This window comes from Phoenix dactylifera, chromosome 6 (assembly GCF_009389715.1).
Source record: "Phoenix dactylifera cultivar Barhee BC4 chromosome 6, palm_55x_up_171113_PBpolish2nd_filt_p, whole genome shotgun sequence".
NCBI lineage: Eukaryota > Viridiplantae > Streptophyta > Magnoliopsida > Arecales > Arecaceae > Phoenix > Phoenix dactylifera.
Genome location: NC_052397.1, coordinates 12,568,641 through 12,582,044, shown reverse-complemented (window position 1 = coordinate 12,582,044; position 13,404 = coordinate 12,568,641).

Genomic DNA, 13,404 nt, shown 5'->3' with positions numbered 1-13,404 from the left:
CGAAATGGTGTTTCCTTTCCATTGAGCTAGTAAACCATTAACCTGCCATTGCTCTGAAAGGATCACAACAGAATTTGAACCATGGCTAGATTTGTTAGATCCCTCACTGGAAGTAATACTAGGTATGATAGCCAAGAAAACTCTCATCTATTAGAAATATGCTGGTAAAAAATTCTTCTACTGTATATTTCGAACGGCTAGAACAAAGTATTGAAAAACTCCAATAAGATAAATTTATCACCAAGGATCTTTTCTATTCAAACCTAATCACTATATATAAACGATAGAAAATATTCTATTTATTGATTTTAACCCACAGGACAATTCAACTATTATGAGAGAAGGATCTAAACGAGATCCAATCTAGGACAGAATACAATTACTTTCACGCAGAACTAGTTTAGGAGGCTATAAGACCTCTAACCAGAAAAGGCCTAAACATTGCTATCTTTGCATGTCTAAGAGATTGTACAAATATAAAATTTTCTAACTCTCTTTTAGGCTTAATAGAGGCAAGCCTAAGTGATGGGCCGATATTGTTTAATACCTTCCAGAATTTTTCAGTCTATTTGATAGACCCCCAATGTCCTAGAATGCCTAACTTCAACCTGCAAATCTCAGGTTATAAAGTGAATCCAGGAATAGAAAATATTGCCAAATCTCAGGTTATAAAGTGAATCCAGGGACAGAAAATATTGCTATAACTTATAGGGCTCGTTTGGTTCTCGGGAAGCATTTTTCCTCGTATAAATATAATTTCTGAAAAGCAGATTCCTAAAAAAAGGACGTCTGAAAAAGTGACAGATTTTTGGTTGACCATCCACTTTCCTAGAAAAGTTATGTGTAATTCTTATTATACCTTAATAAAAATTAAGTCTTTAATGCTCGGTGATCGCCGAAGGGCTTTTTTTGGAAAAAATAAAAAAAGTTTTGATTTTCGGTTCACAGAAAAGTAACTTTTCTATATTTCTCATGGAAAAGACTTTTCCATGAAATATGAGAATCATATTTCCACGGAAAATACAACTTTTCTGTCTTTCTTTTTTGAAAAATCTAACCAAACAAGAAGCATCTCTTTACTTTTTCGTTGACCACACTTTTCTCCTTTTTTTCCAGCGAACCAAACAAGCTCATAGACTAATGACAACCATTGCCTCAAGGGCAAAAAGAGCCACTCCTAAAAGATTAACTATACTTTTTCTTGCTAATCTCAAGAACAAACTTATCACCCCAATTTAAAGCAGCTTAAATGGGAGGAAATTACTTATTCCAAAAAAATGGAATTTGTCTCAAGTTATAGAACCAAAAAAGGTTCAAGAAAGTGAGGTTGAGAAAATTTTAGAAATCTTGGATGGGGATGTAGGGATACACTTCGCGGCCACTAGAAAAATCATTTAGATGGACAATTCTCTACCTCTTCAATATCTCTTACTGAAAAAGAATGGAAACAACCTAGATCCACAAATATCACCTATGCTACCTATCTAGATGGCTATGAACCTTCTATTACGCACTTTGAAATAAATGCGATTGAATTAGAGGAAGAGTTGCTAAGGAAAAACTTCAACTCCGAAAACAATAAAGAAAAGAGGAAATGGTTCTTCATGACTTATGATGTGAATAAACATTTATCAAAGAAATATGGTATAGGCAGATGACAACAGAAAAGAAAAACATCTTTTTTTTCCAACCGGTATAAACTTATGAGAATCATTATCAAGGAGATCTTGAAAGTATTCCAAATATCTTTCAAATACATGGGAAATAGCTAGAGGAGCTAAAATAGACTTTATACATCCACACTTTGAAACCATACAAGTAGAGGGTGGAGTGCAAGCTAGTCCCTTTGAAGCTATTCTCAAAAAAAATTTAATAAACATGCTAAAGTTGAACATCTTGAGCAACTTTTAGAACAACAAAGTTTTACAACATAGCCCTTTGGTCATTAGAAAAAATAAATAGAAAAGATAAGAACCATCCTCCTAGAGAAAAATGAAGAAGATAGAGTAGTAAGCCACAAAATTTCAGACAACAAGAAAATATCCCAAGTTAAGCAAATTAAAGTACCACAAAATAATAGTAAAGCCTCCTCATCAAAAAATGTTCCTCCAGTGCTTGCATGTCAAGAGCTAGACCTAGAAGTTAAATTCAAAACATCCTTTTCAGATAAACTAGTTAATGAACTCATTATTGAGATATCATCCTTAAAAATTAAGGATCCTATAAGCTATTGGTCCTAAGAAAATTCTGAAAATGAGGAAGAGGATGCGTTAGGCAGGGTGTTTTGCTTAACTGGGGCCGGGCATTGATGCTTGTCTTATATAGTCTTGTTCTGGGTTAAGCTAGGAGTACTCGAAAAAAAGGAGAATGATAGCAATATTTAGTGATGAAATAAATAAAATTTCAGCCTATAATAAATAGTTCAAGCCACTAGCATTAAAAACTATTATCCTAAATCAACCCATGCAAACCTGCAATTTCAAGAAAGCCTTGACAATGGAAGAACCTAGTAAAATGGAACCTAGATAGACTTACAAAGTACCAAATATTCACTATGTGTCATAGAATTGGAAGATTTCTCTTATCAATTTGAATTTCAATTAAATAAGTCTTATTATAAAAAATCCAGAAAAACCAAAAATATATAAAAAGAAATATTTTGGAAGAATGAGATTGAAGAACCATAAAAGAAATATGAAAGAAAGAAAATAAAAGGAAACAAGAAGACAACAAAAACTTCAACTTCTTTCAAAATGTAAATAAAAAGAATATTATGCTAATAAATACTACCGAAAAGATGTTAGAACAAAAATTCAAGAAATAGCCAAAGAAAAAGATTTGGATGAAATGAAAGAAATTCTAGAAAAACTCATTAATAATCTAAAAGCTGAAATAGAAGATGAATCAAGCATGATAGAAGGATGCTCGTGTTTTGATGAGTACTCTAGTGTAGAACAATCAAGTGATAGCTAAATTCTGGCATTATCCAATGAAGAGCAATTCATAGACATGATTGATTCTTTGAGAGATTCAAAAGAAAAAGAAACAAAGTTACCAAATTCCTTACTCTAGCAAAAAATCAAGAGGTAAAAATTTCTCAAAAAATTGAAAAAAATGCAAGATTTCAACTCTCTTGATGAAGTTTTCCAAGGACTAAGATAAGTTAAACAAAACAGCCAAAAAAGCAAGCTTTGAAGATCCATTAAGAGAAGAAAGTCATATGAAAAAGGAAATGCAAATATTAAAGGAAAAGGCAATGCTTTTAGAAATAAAGGATTAAGGCCAAAAAGAAGAGGAAGATATGGATGAGCTCTTAGAAATAAAAGGAAAAATCCTACCGAATAAAGAAGAAGAGCCGTTAGAATTCATAAATTTGATAGAAAGATTTGTAAAGCAAAAATAGTATTCTGAGATTCAATATAAAATAAAGGAAGGATATAAGTTCAAGCATAGAACTTTTAATTTATTCACGGGTTGATGTGAATCGTCAAAGAGAAGGGTTAATTTTCTTCAAATACTTTGAGAAATCAACATACAAAATTCATGCAGCTAATGAGGGAAAGCTTAAGGTAAGCTATAAGATTCCAGAGGTTCAAGTATGTATAAGAAACGCCCGTATGAAAACATCATTCTGCTAGTCAAAAACCTAAGAGAGGTAGTTATTCCTGGAAATTTATTTTTTTCTTCAATAAGACCCTTTACTATCATTGAAGAAAGGATTGTAACCGAAATCAAAGGCAAGAAGGATATGCTTGAATTTTTGCACAATGCCTGACTTAGCTAAAAGAAGCAATAGAATACAATGAAAGATTTATAAGAGAATTATTATAATAAATACATATTTCAAGAATAGATATGACTTTATCTAATCCTAAATTTAAGGACAGGGTAAAAACCTTACAAAACAAACTTGAAGAAGATATATGTTTCATAACTACCCTCAGCTTGTTGGTATTGAAAAAGCATCAAGTCAACCTACCCTACATTTCCGACTTTGATTAACAAAAAATCTCTACTAAAGCTAGGCTATTCAGATGAGTAAAAAATTGTTAGAACTATGTAAGGAAGAAATCAAATTCTTACTCAAAAGAAACTAATTAGGAGAAGTTTCTCTCATGAAGTTATGCTGCCTTTTAGGTAGAAATATAATGGAAAGGGAAAAAGAGATCCCTAGGCAAATAATAAACTATAAAACTCTCAAACAAGTACTATAGTGGATTAAAATTTCCAATTTCTAATAAGCAAACTTAATCGGAAGGATTTATTCAAAGTTTGATATGAAATCTGGATTCCGGCAAATTCGATAAAAAAGGTAGATACAAAACTATCTTCACTACACCCCTTGGACACTGTGAATGGAATGTAATTTCCTTTGGTTCAAAAAATATACTATTTGAATTTTGAAAAATCATGTACTATTAGAACCAATTAATCCCAAAAATTCTTCTTAGAGCCTAACATCCAAAATTATATTTTTTTCTTAAAATTTTCATCATAATTATTACAAAAAAACTTAAATTCCAACAACCTCATAAAGCTGATCAAGTTAAATACCTGATACCCCGCTTGGCCCAACCAAAGTGAAATTTATCGAATCATGCTCGAAGTAGAGCACACATGGTTCAACAAAGATCGGGATGATCAAATCTAACAGTATTTGGCATGGGCCAAGGTGGGACTGACATGCCACCCGATGATCTCTGATCAGGATCCTTCACCAGGGTCAATTCAAAATAACTGTAAAGGTGTAATAACCCCAAAATATTTTTTTTATATAAAAAAGGGATAGAATAGTCCTTTTCAATTAATATAAGGGGGTAAAAATAGGAAAGAATCAAAGATAATGGCATAGTTGTAGATGCATTGAAGTGGTAAGGGTAAAATTGGAAGGAATCAAAGTTAATGGCATAACGGTAGATATGTTGAAGTGTTAGGGGCAAAATGGGAATTTAATAATATTAAACAAAGGGTGAATAGTGTTTTGATGTGATTTAATTAGGGGGTTTGCTGTGGCTTTTGGATGGAAACCGAGAGGGAGTCTCAGACGGACAGAGAGGAAGAAAAAGAAGGAGAGGAAAGGAAAGGAAGAAAGGAAGAGGAAAGGAAAGGAAGAAAGGAAGAAGAAGGAGATCCCGGTTGCGCTGCCAGCTGAAGGAAAAAGTGTAGATCTCCTTCCCCTCTACGCAAGGACCTCGATTTCCAAAAAGAAAAAGATAAATATCCATCCCTATCTAGTCTTTTGATGACATTAGGCTATACAAAGGGTGGATATAGTCTAGAAGGGTCGGATAAGGGTTGTAGAGGCGGTTAAAAGAGGAAGAATCGGATTTTGACAAATTTTTCCGGCACTACGGAAAACTGTGTCGAAGTCCCAACTTCGGCGAATTATTTAGGAGGTCAAACGACCTCCGATAGCAATGCATGTTACCTCTTTGGAATCCTCTATGAGTGTAGAATGTTAGATAAAAATTTCATCAAATTTGAAGTCTGAAAAGTGGATCAAATCCGGGATGAAGTAACCGGCTGTCGGTCCGGGTTACTGTTCATCCGGGTGGAAAATAAGGGATTTCATGCTATAATAGAGTATTAAGCCTAGATCAAGCAAAAAGGACCTTGTACTCATGCAAAGGAGTCCCTAATACACATAAATGGTGAGTTAATTAATTAAAAAGAAAAAGAAGAAAGAAAAGAAAAGATTTAGGGAACAGGGGAGTTGAATCAATTAAAGTTCCCTATGTTATAATTGGCACGTAGATTATAGCCCTTGATACAAAACTAAATATATTGTAAATGCATGTATCAGTTGGGCAAGAAGCTAGGGAACAAGAGGAAGAAGTTCCCCACTGCCAGCTGTAGATTTTTGGAGGCGTATCAAGGCTGTGCCAGATTGACAGGTGAGTGGGAGTCATGTACTTTGCACCATGAGCATTCTTAATTCATTTTCATGAATGTCGCCAAGTGTGAATTGATTCCACTTGTGCATATTGACTGATATTGTAGTAGATTCCTCTATAATCTTGATTCTCCATGCTTGATTATTCTGTACATGTATTTGAGGGAACATTGAGAGGAATTACGAGAGGTTGATGAGTAATCAAATTGATTCCGAATTATGAAATGATTTCTTTTGTAAATTGATTTCATTTTCTCTATTTCAAAGATTTGTAGAGCCTTTTTAGTGGTATATTGAGTTGTATTGCACTTCCTTGACCCTCACTTCTAACCCTGATGTTAGTTTATGATTGGGTCATGATCAAGTGAGTGGTAGTCTTGATTATACTCCTTTTTAGTAGAGTATTGGGAGGGTGCATTATGACATTTATGCATGGCTTGGCAGTATCTGCAGGACACCTATAGTCGATGGGGGTTGAACATCGGCCTTTGTGCACATAGTAGCCTTCTGGGTGGGCGGAGCCCAGTCCCTTCCTAGGGGGGACACGGCCCTAGGCGTAGGATCGACCGGTCCTACGACTTATATTCTGCTTGCCGCCGGGCATAGTAAAGACCCCGCGAGGTGCAGTATGGCTTTCCGCGGATGTAGAATTCCCGCGAGGTGCCGTTTAGTATGTAGATGTGAGATGGATTTCTGTTCTGGATACTGGCCAGCATTTATATGATCAGTGTGGTATCTTATCCTGCATATGCATGTGACAGTAGGGAGTTGTTGCTGGTTCGCCTGGGGCGTAAAACCCACCTCCCGATAGCTGTCTAGCATTTATGTTATCGGTATGGTGTCTTATCCTGCATATGCATGTGACAGTAGGGAGTTGTTGCTGGTTCGCCTGGGGCGTAAAACCCACCTTCCGACAGCTGTCTAGTGATGATTACATATTGGTGTGGTGTCATATTCGATGTATGCATATGCAGTAGGGAGTTGTTGCTGGTTCGCCTGGGGCGTAAAACCCACCTCCCGATAGCTGTCTTGTTGATGATTCAGCCTATTGACACCTGATTTATATGATTCAGTACTATGACCTGTTGAACATATTCATGAGTAGCATATATGTTGACTTGATTATTCCATATATGCTTCAGATGAGTTGATATTGATTGTGGTGATATTGATGATTTACTCCATATTCTTTATGTTGAGTTCATGTTCATCTTGTTATTGATCTTGAGATTTTACCTCGAGCCATGATTATATCTTGTCTCATGTGCATAGTACTCTCTACTCCACTCACTGAGTATTTATATACTCACTCCCCAGTTTGATGTTTTTGATTGCAGGAAAGGTATTGTATAGAGAGGAGCAGGATTAGTGGTTGTCTGCTAGCTGTGCCGCTCCATAGTATAGTATAGTATAATGTAGATAGAGGTTTATACCCTTTTGGTGTATTATAAACCTTCTATTGTATATAGTGTATAGTTACAGTCATAGATCCTGTTGTGGATATGGGTTGACCATGGATGGATTAGGAAGCAGGTATATATATATGTGTGTGCAGATCAGTGGTGTGCCTGTGATAATGTATTGCTATATATTGTCCAGGTTTATTATGTGACAGATTATGTGATTGCTGCTCTGACAGGTAGCATTGTTGTATGTAATGAGATAATCCTGACAGGTCACCATAGGAAAGGTGATCATTTTGTGCATGTATCATGCCAAAATTTTCAAGATTTATTGATGATTGATAGGTAGTAGGGTTCTACGCGGTGGCTGGTGGCCTTATGCCTACCCGCACCCTAGGACCGTCGCGGCGGCCCGCCGGGGAACGGGGCGGGGTCGTGACAGAGATGGTATCAGAGCAAAGGTTAAACAAGAGTCCTGTCAGAGCAATAGGATGAGTCAGGATTAAGTATAGGATTATACTATGGAGCATAGGATTTTTCTGTATGTTATTTTATGAGTCATTTACAACTCAGTAAAATATATCATGACTCAGTGTGTAACGACCATCCTCTCTTTTTGACTTTTTTAGAGAGATATAAAGAATACCTCCAAGGAGAGGACTTGCTCGTCCTGGAAGGAGGATGGAGCCAGATATAGCATTGGATGCGGGTTCTGCACATGTCGAGCCCCAAAGAGAAAAATCTCCTCCTACTGATAGACGGAGGGTTGATGATCAAGGAGATGTAAGAAGTAGAGATGCATTGATGGAACAGTTACTGGCGGAGAATCAGGCTCTGAGGGAGCAGATTGCTCGGGGGAAATCTCCTGCCCCGTCAGTAGTATCCATCCCACCTCCTATACCTGTGCCAAGAAGTTTGGCCAGGCGGGCTCTAGATGATGAGGGGATTACTGTACAGGAATTTCTGAGGCTCAGAACCCCGGAGTTTAAGGGGGAAGAAGGTGAAGATCCTCAGAGATTTCTGGAGGAGACTGAAAAGATGATACGGAGACTGCCCTGTTCTGATGCAAGAGCTATAGAACTTGTAGGGCTTACAATGAAGGAAGATGCCTGGGACTAGTACCAGAGGCATATGGAGGACAGATTGTACAGTAGGAATCCTCCAACCTGGGAAGAGTTCAGGCAAGCAGTGATGGATGAGTTTTTGTCTCCGGCTGAGAGGCAAAATCGGGCTCTTCAGTTTGAGAGGCTGAAGCAGATGCCCGGAATGAGCGTATCTGAGTACGCTCGTGAGTTCACTAGATTGGAGAAGTATGCTCCTTACATCATCCCCACTGAAGCTGCCAGGATAGAAAGATTCAGGCGAGGTCTGATTTCTCCGCTTTATAATGCAGTACTGGCAGTAGAGGTCCCACCTTGTCTAGGCTGATAGATAAAGCAAAACAGTGGGAGACCAGAAACAAAGAAGAAAGAGCTGAAAGAGAACAGAGAAAAATGAGTGTGGGGAAGGAGCAAAGCAGTAAAGATAGATCTGAGGGAGTAGATCTCTCGGAGGGCCCGATGGAGCAGTCTGTACGCTCAGCTCCACCTGCCCCACGTAAGAGGAAATGGAGGGAAAGAGGTCAATCACAAGATACTTTTCTACCATCAGTACCTCGTCCTCCAGTCACTATGGCCAGAACTGAATCTAGGTTCCAATCATGGCCAGTATGTGGCATATGTGGGAAGCAGCACCCTGGCAGATGTAGAATGGGTCAGGGAGTGTGCTACGATGTGGACAGCCGGGTCATTTTGTCAGAGAATGCCCGCAGGGTGCCACCCAGCAGTTTGTGCCTTTGGCATCCTATCCTTCTGTGCAGATGGACAGGCCTAGTAGTAGGGAGCCTATAGGCAGAGGTAGAGGTCAAGCACAAACATCACAGCAGAGTGCTGGACCATCTCAACTGTCAGCTCCAGTAGGCAGAGGGCAAGGAAGGGTGTTCACGGTAAATCCACAGGAGGCACAGACATCGAATGCAGCTATGACAGGTAATTTACTCTTTTAAATTCGAGGACGAATTTTATATAAGGGGGGGAGGATGTAATAACCCCAAAATATTTTTTTTTATATAAAAAGGGATAGAATAGTCCTTTTCAATTAATATAAGGGGTAAAATAGGAAAGAATCAAAAGATAATGGCATAGTTGTAGATGCATTGAAGTGGTAAGGGTAAAATTGGAAGGAATCAAAAGTTAATGGCATAACGGTAGATATGTTGAAGTGTTAGGGGCAAAATGGGAATTTAATAATATTAAACAAAGGGTGAATAGTATTTTGATGTGATTTAATTAGGGGGTTTGCTGTGGCTTTTGGATGGAAACCGAGAGGGAGTCTCAGACGGACAGAGAGGAAGAAAAAGAAGGAGAGGAAAGGAAAGGAAGAAAGGAAGAGGAAAGGAAAGGAAGAAAGGAAGAAGAAGGAGATCCCGGTTGCGCTGCCAGCTGAAGGAAAAAGTGTAGATCTCCTTCCCCTCTACGCAAGGACCTCGATTTCCAAAAAGAAAAAGGTAAATATCCATCCCTATCTAGTCTTTTGATGACATTAGGCTATACAAAGGGTGGATATAGTCTAGAAGGGTCGGATAAGGGTTGTAGAGGCGGTTAAAAGAGGAAGAATCGGATTTTGACAAATTTTTCCGGCACTACGGAAAAACTGTGTCGAAGTCCCAACTTCGGCAAATTATTTAGGAGGTCAAACGACCTCCGATAGCAATGCATGTTACCTCTTTGGAATCCTCTATGAGTGTAGAATGTTAGATAAAAATTTCATCAAATTTGAAGTCTGAAAAGTGGATCAAATCCGGGATGAAGTAACCGGCTGTCGGTCCGGGTTACTGTTCATCCGGGTGGAAAATAAGGGATTTCATGCTATAATAGAGTATTAAGCCTAGATCAAGCAAAAAGGGACCTTGTACTCATGCAAAGGAGTCCCTAATACACATAAATGGTGAGTTAATTAATTAAAAAGAAAAAGAAGAAAGAAAAGAAAAGATTTAAGGAACAGGGGAGTTGAATCAATTAAAGTTCCCTATGTTATAATTGGCACGTAGATTATAGCCCTTGATACAAAACTAAATATATTATAAATGCATGTATCAGTTGGGCAAGAAGCTAGGGAACAAGAGGAAGAAGTTCCCCACTGCCAGCTGTAGATTTTTGGAGGCGTATCAAGGCTGTGCCAGATTGACAGGTGAGTGGGAGTCATGTACTTTGCACCATGAGCATTCTTAATTCATTTTCATGAATGTCGCCAAGTGTGAATTGATTCCACTTGTGCATATTGACTGATATTGTAGTAGATTCCTCTATAATCTTGATTCTCCATGCTTGATTATTCTGTACATGTATTTGAGGGAACATTGAGAGGAATTACGAGAGGTTGATGAGTAATCAAATTGATTCCGAATTATGAAATGATTTCTTTTGTAAATTGATTTCATTTTCTCTATTTCAAAGATTTGTAGAGCCTTTTTAGTGGTATATTGAGTTGTATTGCACTTCCTTGACCCTCACTTCTAACCCTGATGTTAGTTTATGATTGGGTCATGATCAAGTGAGTGGTAGTCTTGATTATACTCCTTTTTAGTAGAGTATTGGGAGGGTGCATTATGACATTTATGCATGGCTTGGCAGTATCTGCAGGACACCTATAGTCGATGGGGGTTGAACATCGGCCTTTGTGCACATAGTAGCCTTCTGGGTGGGCGGAGCCCAGTCCCTTCCTAGGGGGGACACGGCCCTAGGCGTAGGATCGACCGGTCCTACGACTTATATTCTGCTTGCCGCCGGGCATAGTAAGACCCCGCGAGGTGCAGTATGGCTTTCCGCGGATGTAGAATTCCCGCGAGGTGCCGTTTAGTATGTAGATGTGAGATGGATTTCTGTTCTGGATACTGGCCAGCATTTATATGATCAGTGTGGTATCTTATCCTGCATATGCATGTGACAGTAGGGAGTTGTTGCTGGTTCGCCTGGGGCGTAAAACCCACCTCCCGATAGCTGTCTAGCATTTATGTTATCGGTATGGTGTCTTATCCTGCATATGCATGTGACAGTAGGGAGTTGTTGCTGGTTCGCCTGGGGCGTAAAACCCACCTTCCGACAGCTGTCTAGTGATGATTTACATATTGGTGTGGTGTCATATTCGATGTATGCATATGGCAGTAGGGAGTTGTTGCTGGTTCGCCTGGGGCGTAAAACCCACCTCCCGATAGCTGTCTTGTTGATGATTCAGCCTATTGACACCTGATTTATATGATTCAGTACTATGACCTGTTGAACATATTCATGAGTAGCATATATGTTGACTTGATTATTCCATATATGCTTCAGATGAGTTGATATTGATTGTGGTGATATTGATGATTTACTCCATATTCTTTATGTTGAGTTCATGTTCATCTTGTTATTGATCTTGAGATTTTACCTCGAGCCATGATTATATCTTGTCTCATGTGCATAGTACTCTCTACTCCACTCACTGAGTATTTATATACTCACTCCCCAGTTTGATGTTTTTGATTGCAGGAAAGGTATTGTATAGAGAGGAGCAGGATTAGTGGTTGCCTGCTTGCTGTGCCGCTCCATAGTATAGTATAGTATAATGTAGATAGAGGTTTATACCCTTTTGGTGTATTATAAACCTTCTATTGTATATAGTGTATAGTTACAGTCATAGATCCTGTTGTGGATATGGGTTGACCATGGATGGATTAGGAAGCAGGTATATATATATGTGTGTGCAGATCAGTGGTGTGCCTGTGATAATGTATTGCTATATATTGTCCAGGTTTATTATGTGACAGATTATGTGATTGCTGCTCTGACAGGTAGCATTGTTGTATGTAATGAGATAATCCTGACAGGTCACCATAGGAAAGGTGATCATTTTGTGCATGTATCATGCCAAAATTTTCAAGATTTATTGATGATTGATAGGTAGTAGGGTTCTACGCGGTGGCTGGTGGCCTTATGCCTACCCGCACCCTAGGACCGTCGCGGCGGCCCGCCGGGAACGGGGCGGGGGTCGTGACAAAAGGGTTCCTATTGAATCCAACTACTCTAGAAAGAGTAAAAAAAGAAAGTCTAGGTAGATAGAGAAAAATAAGAGAGAGAAAGCATGGGAAAGAGAGAGAAAAGAAGAGAAAAAAAGAGAACAAGCTTCTCTCTCTAACCAAAAAAGATGAAGGAAAGGGGGTGGCTACAGATGGTGCCCAGGGTCACGGACCTACAGCCGTCCACTATGGACGAACAACCGACGGCAATCGGTGGCCGGCGGCGAGGAAAAATTCTCCCAAAATAGGGGTTCGATGCTCTTAACCCATGAAATCAAGCATCTCAATGGCCGGAGCTCCGGCCATGGTCTCCTGCCCCTATAAGGGATTAGAGAAAGAGCCCGGCGATGAACACCCACGGCCACAATAGTTGAATTGAAGAAAGACATGGGTCGGTCCTCCAAAATAGAGAAAAATAGGTCTTGTCCTTTTCGGCTAAATTCTGACGATCACCGGATGGGATCAAAGTTCCAAACAATCCAGAAGAAGGAGGAGATGAGTAAATCAACGATGTATGGGGCCTTACATAGTTTCCGACGGCGTTTAGACATGGCGGTGGCACGACACAGTCGACATCGCAGAGGAATTCAAGAAAAAAATCCGGTGACAGGCTTTGATTAGGGCTAGCTTTTCGGTGGGGGAGGATGGGGAGGAGCTCATATAGAGCGGAGACTAGGGTTCTTAGCCTCCGGCAAAGTTAGAGGAGGGGGAGGACTTGTCCTCCTCTGTCATGCTCAACTAGGGCTCTGCCCTGGTTCTAGTTCGAACGGACCTTCGGGCTACATTCGAACGCTGGGTTGGGCCAACAGACCAGCCTAATGAGGCTGGGCCTCACATCTCCCCTTCTTTAAAAAATTTATCCTTAATTTTTTTCTCTTGCCCTTTCCAAAAGTTAGAGATACATATTCTAATCTCGTCCTCAAGTTTTCAATAATTTTACTTATTAATACAATTTTATCATTAGATCTTATTAGAAGAATAAGGTCCAATACCTCCACACTTGATTTCATTTGGAG